Consider the following 5,173-nt stretch of genomic DNA (forward strand, 5'->3'; position numbering starts at 1 on the left):
AGTGGTCAATATCATTAGTTTGGGGGGCCAGACCATCTGTCTTGAACTCTATCTTCTTTATGTGTGTGTCATTTTTTTTCCTTTTCTTTTTTTCTAGTCAAGTGCAGTAGTGAGAAGGGGGAGAAGAGTAGAACGAGGAGTTCGATCTGTAACTGACTGTGAACAATCAGTTGAGATAACTCACTACCTTCAGACCAGCCTTGAAATCTGTCTTGTACTCTGTCTTGGTAGCTTGAAAGGGGCCATAGACAAAATGGAAACAAATGGGAGTAGCTGTGGTTCAGAAAAACTTTGTAGACACTGAAATTTAAGATTTATATTAAAAAAATAAATAATCATACTAAAAAAACAAACCAAAAAAAAAAAAAGATTTAAGATTTATATCATTCTCACCATGGACTACTCTTCACTTAATTTTTTAAAATGATTTTAAAGGGTAAAAATCATTCTTAGTTCACAGGCTATATAAACAGGCAGGGAGGAAGTGCGCTCGGCGGCCCCGCGGATCTGTCTCTTGCTTCAACAGTGCTTGGACAGAACAGACCCAGGGACGCCCCTCGCTCCAGCCTCCGACTACCCTCCAACCTTTTTTGCCAGGCGCAACCTCCGGAATCAGCCACTCAGCTGTCCGCGATCACCGGGACCAGCCACCATTTTTTAACTCCTTATTACCGACCAATCATGAGCTCCCAGATTCGTCAAAATTATTCTACCGAGGTGGAGGCCGCCGTCAACCGCCTGGTTAACATGCAACTGCGGGCCTCCTACACCTACCTCTCTCTGGGCTTCTATTTCGACCGCGACGATGTGGCTCTGGAGGGTGTGGGTCACTTTTTTCGCGAATTGGCCAAGGAGAAGCGTGAGGGCGCGGAGCGTCTCTTGAAACTGCAAAACCAGCGTGGCGGCCGCGCCTTCTTCCTGGACGTGCAGAAGCCATCTCAAGATGAGTGGGGGTAAAACCCAGGACGCTATGGAAGCCGCCCTTCTCGTAGAGAAGAACCTGAATCAAGCCCTGTTGGATCTGCATGGCCTGGCTTCTGCCCGCGGAGACCCCCACATCTGTGATTTCCTGGAGAACCACTTCCTAAATGAGGAAGTGAAACTCATCAAGAAGATGGGTGACCACCTGACCAACCTCCGCAGGCTGGCTGGTCCCCAGGCTGGGTTGGGCGAGTATCTCTTCGAGAGGCTCACCCTCAAGCACGACTAGGAGCTTCTGGAGACCAGTGGCCTTTGAAGAACCCACCTAATATCAGGGCTGCCTGAAGCCCCTCTCTGCAGCTACTAGGCAGCTTTTTAACATCCTGGAGCCCTCTCTCAAGCCTTGGACCAAATGAAAACAATAAAGCTTTTTGCAGCAAAAAAGATAAATAAATAAAAATAAATAAAAAATAATAATAAACAGGCAGGGAGCCATACTTGAGAAGCCCCACCCCCCATCGGGTGTAGATTTTTTTTTTTTTAATCTGTTTTTTGTTTGTTTGTTTTTATTAGTTGGAGGCTAATTACTTAACAACATTTCAGTGGGTTTTGTCATACATTGACATGAATCAGCCATAGATTTACATGTATTCCCCATCCCGATCCCCCCTCCTACCTCCCTCTCCACCCGATTCCTCTGGGTCTTCCCAGTGCACCAGACCCAAGCACTTGTCTCATGCATCCCACCTGGGCTGGTGATCTGTTTCACCATAGATAATATATGTGCTGTTCTTTCGAAACATCCCACCCTCACCTTCTCCCACAGTGTTCAAAAGTCTGTTCTGTACTTCTGTGTCTCTTTTTCTGTTTTGCATATAGGGTTATTGTTACCATCTTTCTAAATTCCATATATATGTGTTAGTATGCTGTAATGTTCTTTATCTTTCTGGCTTACTTCACTCTGTATAGTGGGCTCCAGTTTCATCCATCTCATTAGAACTGATTCAAATGAATTCTTTTTAACAGCTGAGTAATATTCCATGGTGTATATGTACCACAGCTTCCTTACTCTGGTGTAGTTTTTCAACCCTTATCTAGATGTATTTGTCCAGGCAAGTATGTCTTTAAAAAGCTACACAAGGGAATCTAGAGAAACGGTACAGATGAACTTATTTGCAAAGCTGAAATAGAGTCACAGATTTAGAGGACAAACTTAGGGTTACCATGGGGGAAGAGGAGATGGGATGAATTGGGAGATTGGGACTGGCATATATATACCACTATGTATAAAATAGATAACAAATGAAAACCTACCGTATAGCACAGGGAACTCTACTCAGTGCTCTGTGGTGACCTAAATGGGAAGGAATTCTAAAAAAAAGAGTGGGTACAGGCATACGTATAACTGATTCACTTTGCTGCACAGCAGAAATTAACGCAACATTGTAAAGCAACTATACTCCAATCAAAATTAATAAAACAAAACCAAAAAGCCTCCACAAGAAAAGAGGCATTGATACCTGGTACAAAGTGGATGACACTCGAAAACATTTTGCTGAGTGAAAGTAGCCACTCAAAAAAGGTCGCATATTGAGTGATTCCATTTATTGAAATATTCAGGATAAATCCACAGGGGCAGAAACCTGGTGAGTGGTTTCCAGGGACTGGGGGGAGGGAGGGAATGGGGAGTGAATGCTAAATCACACGGAGCTTCTTCTTGGAGTGATGAAAATGTTGTGGAGCTAGATGAAGGTGACAGCTGCCCAACATCGTGAAAGTAGTAAATGCCACTGGGTTGCATACACTTTAGAATGGTGTGTGACGTGTAGCTGACTACCACTTAATTTGTTTAATTTAAAACACCTGTGAGCCTTTTGCCTCACTGCAGTCAAGAAAGCAACGTGGGTCACCAGCAGCTCTACTGAGGCCGTTTGAGAAAATGCAGGGAAGGTTCTCGCCCTTGCCGGGTCTGCTCAAACAGGCACGGTCTATCCAGAAACACTGCCTCAATATGGGCCACCCGTGTTTCCGCCAGTACATGAAGGACGTTGGCTTTGTTAAATCGGACTAACTGAAGTTCCTTGAATAGATCATTCAGCACATCTACCTTACGCAGAAACAATACTAGCTCTTTGCATATAAAATGAAAGTTTAAAAACTTCCCCCGGCCAAAAAAAAATCCATGAGTGTTTTGGATGCACAGGCAAGAGAGGACTTCCTGTCACCTGAGGTTATATTCCTGGCTGTTGGAGGGGCATTCCTAAATGAGCCAAGGTCCTTGGGGAAAGGATCCTCCTACTCATCTGGGGAGACATACACTGATATAGGGGGCTTCCCTGGTGGCTCAGCTGGTAAAGAATCAGCTTGCAATGCGGGAGACCTGGGTTCAATCCCTGGGTTGGGAAGATCCCCTGGAGGAGGGCATGACAACCCACTCTGGTATTCTTGCCTGAAGAATCCCCATGGACAGAGGAGCCTGGTGGGCTACAGTCCATGGGGTTGCAAAGAGTCAGACACGACGTAGCAACTAAGGACAGCATAGCACATGCTACATTGAACCCCAGTGATGAAAGCAGGACAGGGCTTTCCAGGGAGGCAAATGTGGGAGGCTGGAGAAACCAATGGATGAGAGAGTCCGGCTCTACAAAACCCCTCAAATGTGTCCCTGAGACAGCACAGCTATACTGAAGGCTTTATAAAACGAGATGGAGAATTATAAATGAGAATTCTGGGTTGAATTGTGTCTCCCTGCCAAAAAAAAAAAGGTAAATTAGCCGACTTCCATTTTGGTCCATTGGTTAAAACTCTGTGCTCCCAATGCAGGGAACCTGGGTTTGGTCCCTGGTCAGGGAATTAGATCCTTCATGCCACAACTAAAGAGACTGCAAGCCGCAAGGAAGACTCCCCACATGGCAATGAAGACCCTGAGTGCAGTAACTAAGACCTGGAGCACCCAAATAAGAAATAAACTTTTTAAATTAAAAAAAAAGATATGCTGGAGTCCTAACCCCCAATACTTCAGAATGGGAACTTATTTGGAAATAGGGTCACGGCAGATGTGATTAGTTAAGGTCCTACTGGACTAGTGTGTTAGTTGCTCAGTCGTGTCCAAATCTTCACAACCCCACAGACTGTAGTCCACCAGACTCCTCTGTTCATGGGATTCTCCAGGCAAGAACACTGGAGTGGGTTGCCATTTCCTGCTCCAGGGCATCTTCCTGACCCAGGGATCGAACCCCCGTCACTTTCACCTCCTGCATTGCAAGCAGATTCTTTACTGTTTGAGCCACCGGGAAAGCCCCCATTAGGGTGGGCTCCTAATCCAATATGACTGGTGTCCTTAGAAAAGGGAGAAATTTGCACAGACACACACACACATACAAACACACTCAAGAGGAACACCATTATGAAGATGAAGGCAGAGATTGGGGAGATGCTTCTACAAGTCAAGGAACACCAAAGATTGCTAGTAAGTCACTAAAAGTAAGGTGAGAGACATGAAACAGATTCTCCTTCATGATCTGCAGAAAGAATCAGTGCTGGGCTTGCCTGGTTGGCTCAGGGGTAAAGAATCCCCCTGTCAATGCAGAAGACACCCGTTCCATCCCTGGCCCGGGAAGATCCCATATGCCTGGGAGCAACTAATCCTGTGTGGGCCACAGCGACTGAGCCTGTGCTTTAGAGCCTGGGAACCGCAAATCCTGAAGCCCACGAGCCCTAGAGCCCCTGCAAAGTGAAGCCCCTGCCACGAGAGAGTAACCCCCACTTGCTGCAACTAAAGAAAAAAAAAAATGTGCCCAGAAATGAAGACCCACCACAGCCAAAACTAATTAAAGAAAGAAATAAAATTATCAGAAAGAAAAAAGAACCCGCTGACACCTGGATCCCAGATTTCAGCCTCCAGAACTATGAGACAATTAATTCCTGCTGTTAAGCCCCTGAACTTATGGTACTTTGTTAAGGCAATCCTAGCGAACAAACACAGCCACGCAGGAAATTTGAAGCACATGTTTGCCAAGCGTTGTCTAACATCTGTAATGAACATTTTGGAACAACTGGAAAAATAACTGTCAAGTGACCTCTCAAAACAGTCACTCCACTCCCATCTTCTCTCTCTGTTTCTCTTTTTCTCTGGGTGATTTGCTTTTATCATTTATTATCATATCCTGAAGCCTAGCTCATATCACATCAGAAAACTGGCTTACATGAGGAGGTATGCTTATTTTTCCCTCATAATCTCCAGGAAGAAGAA

The 5,173-nt window shown here is 45.2% G+C and overlaps 2 pseudogenes across 1 annotated transcript; both read left to right on the plus strand.

Annotated features, from left to right (window-relative positions):
* The first annotated feature begins 477 nt into the window (after positions 1 to 477).
* Positions 478 to 1,375, plus strand: LOC122439324 (annotated as a pseudogene). The gene has a single exon (XR_006268842.1). The product of XR_006268842.1 is annotated as a ferritin light chain-like (transcript).
* Positions 1,376 to 2,019: 644 nt separating this feature from the next.
* On the plus strand, positions 2,020 to 2,992 carry LOC122440957 (annotated as a pseudogene).
* Positions 2,993 to 5,173: the final 2,181 nt, after the last annotated feature.

Source organism: Cervus canadensis, chromosome 4, assembly GCF_019320065.1.
Source record: "Cervus canadensis isolate Bull #8, Minnesota chromosome 4, ASM1932006v1, whole genome shotgun sequence".
In the NCBI taxonomy this organism is placed as follows: domain Eukaryota; kingdom Metazoa; phylum Chordata; class Mammalia; order Artiodactyla; family Cervidae; genus Cervus; species Cervus canadensis.